Source organism: Sciurus vulgaris (assembly GCF_902686455.1).
Source record: "Sciurus vulgaris genome assembly, chromosome: 12".
Classification (NCBI taxonomy): Eukaryota; Metazoa; Chordata; class Mammalia; order Rodentia; family Sciuridae; genus Sciurus; species Sciurus vulgaris.
This window is the reverse complement of record NC_136473.1, coordinates 19,225,910-19,240,261: the sequence shown is the minus strand read 5'-3', so window position 1 is coordinate 19,240,261 and position 14,352 is coordinate 19,225,910. Positions and strand designations below refer to the sequence as shown.

The following is a 14,352-nucleotide window of genomic DNA, read 5'->3' as shown; positions in this document are numbered from 1 at the left end:
TCCAGAACTAGAGTTTAAACCAAATATAACTGTACAAGACTATGAAATGTACCTTTGGCTGGACTAGTTCTAAATGAATGGCATCCTGCTTTTAATGTTGACCAACACATACAAAACGAGAAAATACCACGGTGTGGAATGGTGCCCCACACCTGACTTACATGGCCAGGCATTCTGCCGATAGCATCTGGGGTCTGGAGCCACCCCTTCCTTTGTCCCTTGCTCCCTTCCTTCTCTTGAGGGAGTCACCATAGCTGAGTTGTGGCTGATGGTGGTGGCCTGGTTTCTAACCCAGTCTCGAATTGCAGTGTCCTGTGCACTGAACTGAGACCCCAGTCCAATTTCAGAAATTCAGTTACGACACCACATCAGCAATTTTCCCAGCTCGGTGTCTGAATGATCCCCTACTGCTGGTTTGGTTGGATTGTTCCAGTTCAGCTCACACAGACACCTCCTTTGTCTTGTAAAGTGGGCAACAGGCAGGAGGGCACAGGGTGCTGGGTGTGCAGGATGGGGATGTGCCAAGTTCCCATGAAGTGACACTCGTTTATTGTCATGAACCAAGCGTGACATCTTTCCCAGAACCCTTCTGTCTCCATGCACAGCTCTAAGGCTTTGGGAACAAACTGGTTCAGCCCAACAGTAGGTGGGCCCTTAGCCGATTCATCTATCAAAGTTGAGAAGTCTGGCAGGCTCTTGCAATGGTCTAATTTGGGGTGATCGTGCCCCTCCCCCAGGGGACATATGGCAATGTCTGGAGACATTCTTTATTTTGTGACTACTAGGGTGCTATTGGCATCTGTATTGAATCCATGGATGCTGCTCAATATCCCATAATATACAGGACATCCCTCCATAGAAAAAATTATCCAGCTCAAAACCTACATTCTAAAGGATTTGAACACCACTTCAGAAGGATGATTTGTAAGCACACATGAGGACAAGAGGGAGATGTTCTTCCTATTCTGCCCCTAACTAGAACTTGGGAACAGAGGCTAAGTACGCTGCCTGACTTATAATAGGCATTTGATAGTAATTATTTATTGAATTTATTTAAATAAGCAAAAAAAAAATGCTATCTTCCTGCCAAATCCAAGTACGATCTTAAAAAATGCAGCGTACTATGGAAGATCACAAGGTATTATTGTCCTTTGCATGCCAAAATTGGATTTTCATAGAAACAATTTGAGCTGTGCATTGTGGCAATGATTTCTTTCCTTAACTTAAGTCTACATAGAATCACTAGGTCTACAGAGTGGTATTGGCTCCACTGTTTAAATATCTGGATCTTTTTCCTATCATTTATTTTTTTTTAAGTGGAAAACAATAACATGCAACTGAAGTAAGTAGTGATAAGAAACGAAGATCTCACAATACTGATGCGGCTGAGATGAGACAAGATGGAACTCACAAAATGGAGGGAGAGTGGCCAGGTGGATGCTCACTGGACTCTACCTAGGTGACCATTTGGATTTAGTCGAAAGAACACAAAGCAAAGAACTATGTGGCATGCTGGGTAATATATCATCAAAAACTGTGACTTTAATGACTTGGGAGAATTAGAGATTTTAAATCTATTTTCATATACCTATGAAGATAAATGCAAATATATCTTAAACCTTCCAAGATAGGAATATGTGAAGATAGATTTATATTCTATAGTACAGAACATACCTACTGGGACAGGAGGGATTAGGGTGGAGTCAGCCAGCAAGGGGGCATAACTTGGGGAGAACTGTTATGGGCCAGGCTACAGGAGCAATGACCAAACAGACTCCATTTTACCCTGAGACTCGATGTCACGTAACAAATGCCTCTCCCATGGGAAAACCCTGCCTCTGTACCCACCAATAGCTGCTTAGCATAGCATATTTGGCAACACAAAATGGCAATCTTATTCACTGTACTTGTGCAATGTACCCTAACCACATAGATGTCAGAGAATGATTGTCTCGACGTCTCTAACCATTCTTTAACTTGTACTTGACTAGGGTCATTTTGACCCACTGTCCCTTCTGCTTATGATTTTAGGTCCTGTGATGTTTTTTGGGTTTCGAATCATAGCAGCAGTCGCTTATATTAATGTACTGACATGCTATAAAAGGTGTGCTCTAACCTCTGCAGGGAGTTGCCAGATTTGCAGCCTGCCTCTGGGCCCACTGGTTGGTGAATAAAATGTTCCATCTCCTGCTTCAAGACTGACTCGGCGATTACCATGGTCTCACCATAACAACCATCCTCATGGTCAGCAATGCCACTCCAGCACTGCTGGGGAAGGCTGAGTCCTGGCCACGGGCTGTGATGAACTCTGGCAGGGATACGCCTGCCGTGGAATTGGGGATCTTTCAAAGCCTGATGCCACCAGCCAGCAACACACCCCTATGTCCTCTCTTGCTCTGCTTCTACCCATCCAGGCAATCTTCTGATTATATTTGCCTTTTCAAGTATTTCTGCCTAAAGGGCAACACTATACTGCTTAGCAAACACAACCCCCCTTGACAATTATACATTTCAGGATGAATTAATAAAATTGGCATTCCATCTCTTTTTGATTAATGAGAGTCTGTTGACAAAAAGATCCAAGCTTGATATGTTGGCACACCAGCAGAGGTCTAGAAGTTGGGCTGCGGGCAATCCATCTAGGTCAATGGCACACCATGGGGTTCTGCTTACATAGCCAGCTACCCTTTCTCAGGTCTTACACAATCCCCATGAACACCAGCAACCAAACCAAGGATGGCCACCATCTTTCTTCCTTTCTCCCTGTTCAGATTTCTGCAAACATCGATCAAAGTCTGCATTCTTTCCCTGGGTTTTCATTTTAACCAACAAGCAGCAGAGAAAAGTCAATTAGCAATGGGTACCCCTGGAATTCTGGGGGGCAAAATTGACTTCAACCATCCTCAAAAAGCAATTAATGGAAATCCCTAAACCAAAACAAGACATATGATAAGACCGAGTGTCCTCCACAAGACTCCTGTCGTTTGGTTCTTAAGAGGCACCCGCTTGCAGAAGCCCTGCGGAGATCTGAAATGGAAGCAGTGTCTCCAGGAATGGCCAGAAGGGTCCTTGCCTCAGCAAAGTGCACTTGGTCACATGACTGCTCAGCTCTTTCCATAGTAGTTTCTGAGACACCCCTAGGGGTCAGACCGACAGTGAAGCCTGCCACCGCTAAGCTCCTGTCTGACTTAGCTTCTCAACCATAAAGGGCTGTGGTGTGTGTGTGTGTGTGTGTGTGTGTGTGTGTGTGTGTGTAGGTAGACAGGGAAATCTTAGATTCTAATTGTCTCACCAAATCCTCCTGCAGTTCAACCTTCTGCTCTGTTACAGGCTGAATGTTCGTGTCCCCCTACCCACAAATTCATATGTTCAAATCCCACCCTCCAATGTGATGGTATTAGGAGATGGAGCCTTGAGAGCTGGGTAGGTTTAGATGGTGCCATCAGGGTGGGTCCCATGATGGGATTAGTGTCGTTATAAGAAGAGACATGAGGCTCCTCTTTCTGCCCACCACGTGAGCACACAGCGAGGCGGCCATCTGCAAACCAGGAAGAGAGCCCTCCCTAGGAATGAATCAGCCAGCACCTTGATCTTGGACTTCTACCCATCAGGACTGTGAGAAAAACTCAGTCTCAGACAGTGTTTTGCTGTGGTGCTTTGCTCTGGGCACTGGAGCTAAGACCCCACCTCCTCCCATGGCACTTCTTGAGGCTGGCTTTGCACTGTCTTGCGCCCTTTGCATAAGGACTTGAGACTTGAGGGCTTGCAGCTTAACATCTGTGAACCCACCACAATAACCCTGGCAGCAGGATGCTTTGAGAAATATCAGTTCATGCTGACTCTGGGGAGTTTCAACCAAAGGAGAGGCGGGCTGTCCTTGGGAGGGCTCTTGAGCTTATTGGTGAAACTCTGAGAAGCATCTTCTCCATCTGCTATGTCCCTTGTCCATGCACAGTAGCAGATGCTCCATAGACAGGCACAGATCAAATGCACAGATCAGCAAGGAAACCAGCCTTTGCTCCTCAAAAGCAGCAATAAATAGAACCAGGGAGCACATGATATGTTTGCCAAACATGCTTCCAGACAAAAATTTGGGATGAAACCTAACGCAGGGCACACAAAGTATCTGAAATTAGGCTGCCCAATAAAAAGTGCTACTTTTTTGAGAAGTACACAAACAGAATTTTGATCAAACTTGATTTTGGATCAAGTTATTTTTCACGGAATATCAAAAAAAACAACAACAATGTTTGGTCATCTTGCTACTGCTGTTCCCTGAATTCTAGACTGGCACTGGTTTTTTCTGCAGGAATAGGTGGTACAGGGGGCGCAGACACCTAGATCTTCTGGAAAGGGCAGAGAGCAGAGCAGGGTGAGGGCTCTGGCTCACAGCCACATCCTTCCCCACCTCACATCAACAGGGAATGTAGTGACCTCACTCCATCTTAGGGAAGCAAAGTCTTGTGTTCCATGAAAACTCATTCAGCGGTATTGATAAGCAGCAATACCCTGGGAAATGATTTAGGGTCTCCACACTCAAAAAAAGAAAAATATAAATGAAAATACATTGTAAAACATTCTGAAAACCCCGAAAGATAGGAAGGAAGAGAATTTGCTAGAGCTCCTGTAACGATGCATTCTCATGCTTATTAATCCAGAAGAAGTTACATGCTGAGTTCTTGGCTTTCTATCAGGTAAGGACTGAGTTTCTTTCCTCTTTAAATGCCCATGAAACAAGGTCTGTCTTCATTGTGCTTTTCCCGCCTCCCTCCAGGTGGCGCCTCTGTCCCAGTCCGCTAAGACTGCCCTTAGAATTCCTCAGAAGCCACATCACCTTCTATGACTAAAACAGGCAGTTTCTGGTTTGCTTTGTGCCAGAAACCAACTAACTGTTCCTGAAATCCCAGGGTGGGAAGACTTTCTTAAGCTGAATGTAATACAAAAAGGCAGAGGGGGGTGAAAGGACAGACTTCCATATTGCATGTTCCGTCCAACAGGTTTATGTGGGAGATGGATTCTGTGGTGATAAAACAGACTAGTAATGTCTACAAAAGCACAGTTCACAAAAAAGGTATCCATTTTATAGTCTGAACAAGACAGTTGGAAACTTCCTTCCTGGCTAATGAAATGCCAAACACAAGGGAATCTACCTATGCTTAGTTGTGCTTACGGACATATCTTGGAATACACTTGGGCGTACATGTCCCTGGCAGGGTTTTGCTCATCTCAAATGTCTCTATACCAGAAGTATTGCTGTGAGATTACTTCTTTATTCTTAGTGGATTAGTAGATTACAGTATTGTTCTCTACAAACTCCTTTCTGCCTGGGTCATGTCTCCAGGTATTGTATTTCCACTGGGTAAGCTGGATCAAACCTGGGCAGCAGCAGGTGTGTTAATCCAAGAATCGCTGGTCACAAATTATTTATTCCAGCTCCACAACTTGCAGGACCTGAGTCCTAAAGAAGCCTGCCTTCTCCCAGTAATCTGTGGGCTCTTGATTTTTTACCTTTATGTTTCACACTACTGCTGTCATTTCTAGTATATTATAGATGTTCAATAAACATGTATGGAATGAATGATGGTGTATAGCCCACCAATGGAAAGTTGTCAGTAGATTGTCTGGAATATTCTGGTGGAGGTAGCATAACATTACATAAAAATATTTGCAGCATAAACTATTTCCATTCCATTAGGAACCAGCTATTATTCTTATTTGCAGAAATACATCTTGGATTCTGAGCAGGAAAACAAAAGAAGAATAAGTGTCTGTCTTTGAATCAGCTGGCTATAAATGATAATAGATCATTTTCTTTGTATATGATATATACTGTTCTAAGTATACATATATGTAAAATTTATACATGAGTTTATATATACATGTGATAGGTTTTTATATATATATATAGATACATATATATAAAATTTAATCCTCACAACAATCTGTGAAATAAATACTATGATCATCACATTCTAAAGAGGAATCTGAGAAATGGAGAAATTAAGAGATGTGCTCAAAGCTACACCATAAGTTGTGGAGTCAGGATGCAAAACTATGCAGTCGGACTCCAGAGCTGGTTTGATTATTCGCTGTACTGCACAGCCCCCCCTACACCACGTGGGTGTCTCTGATTCTCTTAATGGCAAGCTTTAAGTGGTACCCACACTAAAACACTAATGCCAGGAACTCTGTGGGAGGTGGGGTAGGAAGGTCTTGCAAACCTGGCCTCGCTCAACCTCCTCAGTAGCTGATCATCCATGATGGTCCAGCCCAGGCATCATTTGCCACGGGAAGTTTTGAGTCCTTCAGTTGAGAATCTCTGTTGCTCCTGGAATTTCCAAGTGCTTCTTTTTTGTTTTTTTAAGTTTTACTTTTTTATTTTTTATTCTTTTTTTTTAAATTTTGATCCATCGTACACAAATGGGGTACGACTTTCATTTCTCTGGTTGTACACGAAGTAGAGTCATACCATTTGTGTAATCATATGTATACATAGCAATATGGAAATTCCTTAGAAAACTTGGAATGGACCCACCTTTTACCCAGCTATCCCACTCCTCGGCCTCTACCCAGAGATACAGCCACATGAATGTTCATAGCAGCTCAATGCACAATAGCCAGATTGTGGAGCCAACCTAGATGCCCTTCAGTAGATGAATGAATAAAGAAACTGTGGTATACATACACAATGGAATATTACCAAGTGCTTCTTAGAGCTCCCTTCTCTAATTATGATGAAATATGATGACAACCTCTATTAGTTAGGTGATACGAGCTATAGCAACAGACAAACCCCAAAATGCATAATTGCTCAAACACAATGGAAATGTATTTCCTGCTCACGCAAAGCTTATGACCAGTGGCCCCTCCCAGGAGTGACCCAGGGATCCACTGTCCTTCCCTCTGGATGTTGCATCTTTTTCAACAGGAAGCTGATCTCCCTCGGTCCAGAAGGAGCACAGGATTTTGCACTGGAGGCTTCAAGGAGATAGGCCCAGAAATGGCCCATATCATTTCCACTCACATTCCGATGGCCAAATACAAGGCACTGGGCTGAATGTGACTGCATAATTAACTAGGAAATACAATCAGCTCGGTGCCCAGAAGAAAAGGAAATAGGTTTGATGAAAAGCTAGCCAGCCTCTGCCACACAGGCTAATCTCAGAATTAACTGAAGGTATAATCAATAAAAGAATGTCTAACCCCTACATTATTTCAGTACATCAGATATTCCTTTTCTCTTTTTTTTCATTGTTTAAGGGAGGAAATGATGGCATTGGAACTCACAAGTTCTTCATTTTTCCTAGGAAGATCGATGCTGATTTTGAGCAACCCTCTCTAGAGAGGATCCATGCGATCCAGAAGAGGCTCATACAAAATAAACCCGAGTAAGAACTTGGGGCTTCTTGATGAATAGGTTTCCTTCCATGCAAGGAGACCGCTGCGGATCTCCTTTCATGCTGGCAGGAGGACGCTTTCCCCACAATTAGGACCTCTGCTTCTACCTTGCCTTTACTTTGAACATCACCAGTATTCTAATTCCTCTGAAGGGACTGAAGCCACATGGGATGGATCACACAGGGACAATGGCTGCCGAGCAATGGAAAAGGTAAAACTGCTGTGGGGGCGGAAGGGATAGAGGACTGGAGCCACCCAGTGCTGTCCCCCAACCCCTGTCTTGATTCTGGGCTCCCTGACTTACCTGAGACCCCCAAGGGGGATGAATTTGAAAACTACCGTTCAGGAGTAGCAGCAGAGAGCCATGAACGTGTAGCTCAGTGGCAGAGCACAAACAGCATGCGTGAGACCCTGGGTTCAGTCCCCAGAACCCCCTGCCCTGCAAAATGAAGCTGACAAGTAAGTCTGTGCTGTTACCACAGGAGTAGGTATTCCGACAGCTACCTCCCAGAGCTGTGTTTTCCCAAGTATAGCAACTACATGCCATTGAGGGATATTTACTGGATGAGTGAAAAAGGATGAACGCATCTGTCACTCACCTGTCAGCAGATCACCTTTCTGGACCAACACTGGGAACACATTTAGAAAAGCTTCCAAGCCTAGGGTTCACCCACCACATGCTCCCATGCCACCTTCCACTGCCAAGAACACCCATGATCACACCACCTCTACCAGAAATCCCAAAATTAGGACTATATCTTTGCCCCTCTCCAGTTCCATTTCAACTGATCAAACTAAATGACTGGGTAGGATCCCAGATTAACCCGCGACTTAAAGTGTATAGAGAGTGATTGGCAACACAACACAGCAAAGAATTAAGCACGGTGAGGTGGCGTGTCACCGCCGGTGGCAACAGTCACGCGGATTTTGTTACCGTCTGCAGCAACAATTGCGTGGGTATTTATCGGAGGTCTGGAAACGAACTACTTCTACTATCTTTCTTTAGTGGACTACTTTCTTGCTTGTTTACTCCCTAGTTTATAGAGGAAGTTTTAGAAAAAGAGAGAGAGAGGAAGAAAAGGCTTTGCTTAAAGGAGAATCTTTGCTTATCAGAGAGGCTACACTTTAAGAGATGCTACTTCTTTTTAAAGTTCTGCTGCTTCTTAAAGGTGCATCCTACATCCTGTGTCCTAAAGGTGCGTGCTAGAAGTGTGTGCTAACGGCGTATCTATGGTGCATCCCGTGTACTGCGATCTGTGATCTGCAATCTGCTATCTGCCTTCTGCGATCTTTCAGAGGTGCTGCTTATACGCTGCCCAGCGATCTAAAGGTGTGGCTTATCCTGTGTTCTGCCATCTGCAACCTGCCAGCTGCTTCTTCTAGATGCCTCTTCTCTCTGCTAGCTGCTGCTTATCCGAAGTGCTTCCTATAGGTGCGTGTCTTATATACCTAAGGCAGCCAATCAGTTTAGGATTAGCACAATTGAGGCATGCCCCTCGGTACCAATCAAGAATGAGGAATATCTGTTGACCACTAGCACAAAGGAGACATTAACTAATCAGGCAAAAGTAGATCACGCCGTGTTAACACTAACTATGTGCCACCTCTTGGTTCAACACCAGCCGCCATTTTAGGATTACCCAAACATGTCTTCTGCAGTGGCACACTCCTGTAATCCCAGCAACTCGAGAGGCTAAGGCAGGAGGATCGCAAGTTCCAGACCAGCCTGATGTAACTCAGTGGTAGAGAACATCTGGATTCAATCCCTAGTAGCAACAAACAAACAGAACAAAAAACCAGGCCTTCCAATTATTCCTGAGCCTTTATAATGAGGTGACTTCCCCTTAAAGGACTTGTCTTTTGGAAGATACAAATAAATATTCTAATTCCAAAAGACGGAACTTTACTGAACTCCTTTGTTTCAAACCTTCTCCCCACCACCCCACACCTTCAGATTATAAACAGGTCAATGATGCTATTGTGTCCAAATTATCTGTCCTGCTGAATCATTGGCACCGTCCATGATGGTTGGCAGAGGCAATTAATAAATAGTGGTAGAAGGAACCAACCAAGAAAGCAATGGACAGAGGAAGGCAGGGGGCAAGAAAACCATTTTATAACTATCTGAAATACTCTCAGAGCCATGCTGGACTTTGACAGGCCCACAGATAAAGAGAGAGTGAGTCCAAGTCCTACAGACGGTAGGCTGCCTAGACTACTAGGGATGCGAGTCCTCGATCCAGAACCCAGAGGTCTGGGGACTGGCAACCTGTCTTTGCTAGACAGCTGAAGAGCTGTCGGCCTTCCTGGTTTACACTTCTTCTGGGCTGATTTTCAGCATTTTAGAGTGAGAATGGTACTTCGCATTCTATGTCACAGGGAGTGGGGAAGACAGCCAGGAGTGGGAGAGGCTGTGACCAGTGAGTATGCGAGGACAACAGAAGGATAAGCAGCCTGGGACTAGGAAAGGGTTCCGCAAGCGCACATGCTCCTGTGAATTCAAAATGTAGAAGACGCCGCCATTATCTTTCCACTTTCAAAATGCACTATCCTGTGTTCTCCAGGTTTTATGAAGCCGGGTAGTAAGAGTGTTTCTATACTGGGATGAGACTTCAGAGATAACCACTGCAGGGCCCTGTGGAGGGGCTCACGGAGCAGGAGCAAAGACAATAGGCCAGTCACTCCACTGGGCTGGCTGTGCTGGCCATCGAGGTTGACAGAGCCAGAAAATGACAAAAATCCCAGCCACCATTCATTCTATCCATCATATGACTTTATTATTATTATTATTATTATTATTATTATTTTGGCACCAAGGATTGAACTCAGGGGCACTTGACCACTGAGCCACCTCCCGAGCCCTATTCTGTATTTGACTTAGAGACAGGGTCTCACTGAGTTGCTTAGCACCTCGCTTTTGCTGAGGCTGGCTTTGAACTTGTGATCTTCCTGCCTCAGCCTCCCGAGCCACTGGGATGACAGGCATGCGCCACCATGCCCAGCTCAACTTCTTTTTTTTTTTTTTTTTCCATTAGGTAATGAGGAAAAATCATGTACATATCCAAAACAATGAATTAAGGAACAGACAGAAAAAAACAGGGCATCCTCCTGATGCTCGTCAAGGCGCCTTCCTTAACTCTTCCTCTCAAAACTATCAGCGCTCTTATTTTTTGTTTTTGGAACTGTCCTAAACATGACAAGCTTGTAGAGAAAGACAACACACACACACACATATACACACACACACACTACTTACCACCACACCAACAAAAATAAGCAGTAAATATAGTAACTAGAGCTAGTACCAGGGTCTGCCTCACCTTCAGTTCTCCTACTAGCTTCTTTCCTTAGTAATCTTTCCTACTAAATATGCCCAGAGTCCCCAGTTACCAAATGATTTAAAAAAAAAAAAAGTGAAATGAAATGAAATGACAAAGCTCGGCAAAAATATCTTCAATCCGATTAAATCATAAATTCAAATGTCTTCCCAAGGCATTAGGTAAATGATATTTTCAGGAATATTGCCACAGGGAGGAAACTGAATCACCCAACAATGCTTCCTAGGGAAGAGGTCTGGTGACAGAGGAGACCACACAGGCCCTTCTCGGCCCTCTGAGCACACCTCGAGAGCTGTGCTTCCTTTTGTTCTTGTGAAAAGGCCAGCTGACATTTCTGAGTTAGCAGAGTCTTTGCTTTGGGTTATGAGTCTCGGTTTAAGGTATTTTCATTCCCTGACGATGTAAGAATACATTTAATTCTTTGTATTTCTCTTATTTTCATTTCCTTCCGCACACTCCCCTGCATTGCAAAGTCTTCTTTTCTATTTGCATGTTTGTTTCAACAGTGCACACGGGGTGGGGACAGCAGGGTCCCTTTGGTGGCCACTGGTTCCCTGTCTCCTCCCTTAACCAGGGGGAAAAAGAAATCCTCCAACAATGGTCTCAGCACTCCTCACATTTTCTCAGCCAAGAATTTTTTCAGCTACACTGCATTCTATCTTTACAAACCCTCACATCTTTTTGTTGTTGGTGGTGTTTTGTTTTGTTTTTTTTAACTTTCCATTTATATAATTGTGGAGGCTCCAGGCTCCACCTGGGCTTTCCCAGAGCCTCCAATCAGGTTCTTACCGCCCCCAGACAGGGTGACTCACCCAGGACCCAGGGAGAAGGTCTCGCAATGAGGAGAGATGCCTAAGCCTGGACAGGGGCTGCCACCTTCTCCCAGGAGACCCGTGCTCGCCCCACCCCCATCCCCGCTCAGGCTGTGTCCCTGCTCTCTTGGCAAAAGCTCCAACCCTGACTCTGCTAAGAGGGGCCGCCTCAGCCCCCACCTTCTCCCAGCTCAGTTTCCCACCCAGGTCAGGCAAGCTTCCGGTACCATCTCAGCAACCTCTTTGACCCCTCTAGCCTCAGTCCTCTAAGGCTTCCTGAGGTTTTTCGAAACTTTTGATGATTTACAGATCTCTAGACCCGCCTGGTTCATTCAGTTTGAATCTCCAGGACAACCACACATAGTCCCTACACAGCACACTGGGTTAGGCACTGCGGTTAGGCACTGCGGACATCAAAAGTCATCTCAGTCCCCAAAGCACATCAGTGGCGTGTCCCTGCCCCATCTTATCTAGCTATTTTATTATTACCTCGTGCATGGGAGGCTATCAGCATCTGATACCAGGGATTGAATCCAGGGGTGTTTAACCACTGAACCACATCCCAGCCCTTTTTTATATTTTATTTAAAAACAGGGTCTTGCTGAGTTGCTCAGGGCCTCCCTAAGTTGCTGAGGCTGGCTTTGAACCCGTGATCCTCCTGCCTCAGCCTCTCGAGTCTCAGGGATTGCAGGCATGTGCCACCACTGTCATGTCACTGTTTCTTTTGAGTCCTGTGCCACATGAGCAAGGCAGGGCAGGTGCTTGCTAAGCTCACAGAAGCACAAACCTAAGCTCATGCGGCCTCCAGGGACCACAGTTGGTTAAAAAAAAAAAAAAAAAAAAAAAAAAAAGCCAAGCTTTTTCTCACTCTTAAAGTTCAGTCTTCATAAGGCCTGGGGTTTTGGACAATTGCTACAAAATTGCAAGAAAGTTTCAAAATTAATCACGGCACAGGGTTTCTAATGAACTCACTATATTCACAATGGGCAATAAAGGAAATGCTCTGGATCAGCCCAGGAAGCGACTCGGAGGCCCTAATGCTTCCTTTTGGGAAGCCACTGCAGTGGACTGGCCAGGACACAGGTGAGGCCCTGTCCAAGACGGGCCTTCTAAGATTTTGCTGTAATGTTTCAAACTGATTATGAGCTAGAAGTCAGTCCTCCCCATCTACCTGAGGACATTCAGTCCACTCTAGGACTTTAGGTGGGGGAGGGACTCGCTCTAAGAACTTCATAGACTCAACCGATGGAGACTGACCGTGGACTCTTCCTCACACGACAGAATAGGCCTGTTCCACAGCCATCCCTACTAGACACTGCGTCTCAAATCACTTTGATTTTAAAATACGGAGCTTTGAGAGAATGTGTATCTATATGTAGAATGTAAATGTCTATGTGTAATATCACATGCTTCCAAAAACCAAAATATTTGGGAAGTTAACACTGCATAAGAAATTCCCAAAGGAATGAAAAGGAACAGGAGAAAATAAACTTTGAAGTATAGATGGAGTGTAGATTCCAGCTTAGGTTTTTACTGTATGACATAAGAACTTCAAGACCCTCACATACAATTGGAGTCATTTAAAACAAGCCCTTACTATATCAAAGAAGTTGTCCACATTTAAAACTCAATAATATCCTGGATTAAGGAGTTCATTCTACTTGAAAGTCAGTATCTCACATCTCAAAATGATGAGCCATAAGCCACCCATGTATCCAAAAGGTTGTGAGCTTACATTCTTTTGGAAGTTAATATCTATAAAATGATTTCAGGAAATTGATGCTCTTAAAGAGAACAGAGACATGCAAATTATTGTCTATTAGAGGTGAAGAAAAAGATCAACTCTTTTGCTGAGGTCATCTGAAGATTGCAGAAAGAAGTATATTACCAACTTGGGCTCCAAGGAGCATACCTGTAATCCCGGCTACTAAGCTACTAAGTCTGAGGCAGGAGGATCACAGGTTCAAGAACGATCAGCCTCAGCAACTTAGCGAGGCCCTAAGTAACTTACTGAGGTTCTGTCTCAAAATACAAAATAAATAAATAATAAACAAATACAAAGGGCTGGGATGTAGCTCAGTGGTAGAGTGTCCCTGGGTTCAATCCCCAGTTACCAAAAACAAACAAAAAAGTGTATTACAGAGTTGAACAAAAAAACCAAGTTGCACATATGTTATCTTGAGTAGTTTTATTATTCCAAGTTGACATTCAACTAGGATCAGAGATTGAACAGAAAAAAGGGCATATTTGTTACCTTCCGTATGCTTATCTGATCATCAGATCATGTTAGGTTGCTTGTCCTACCTCTTACCTCCCTACACTCCCACCCCCAACCAAAGTCTGTATTTTTAACAGAGAATGTAAATGTATTCGACTGCCACCAGGACCCTAGGAACTTCCAGGCATAAGCAAGGCCCTGTCAGCTTATTAGGACATTATCCCTGTATCACAAGTGGCAGAATCCCAGTTGCACACATACACGTCTGCTGAGAGGGGTATGAAGGCCAAGGTCAAAATGACAGGACACTGAGCTTTACTGCGTCACAGGAATGTATTCCGACTTCTACAGAGAGAGGGTCAAACTAGATACAATGTGCACTCCAGCCCTGCAATGCAAAGCCACCTTGATGATTCCTTGTCAAGAGCAAACTGGGATGATATGTGGGGCTAGAGGCCAGGGGAGAGAAAATCCATTTACAGAGCACATTCTGGGGCCTAGACTCTGTGCTGAGCATATGCAAATCCTTAGGGATTCTCACCAGAAAAAAAAAAAAAAGGCCTTCAAGAGAGAGTGTTTGGGGCCG

At 44.4% G+C, this 14,352-nt stretch overlaps 1 protein-coding gene across 4 annotated transcripts in view; it reads right to left on the bottom strand.

The window, feature by feature from the left end:
• Positions 1 to 14,352, bottom strand: part of CAMK1D (calcium/calmodulin dependent protein kinase ID) — a 386,022-nt gene that overhangs the window by 94,950 nt on the left and 276,720 nt on the right. The gene's annotated exons all lie outside the window — the stretch shown is intronic.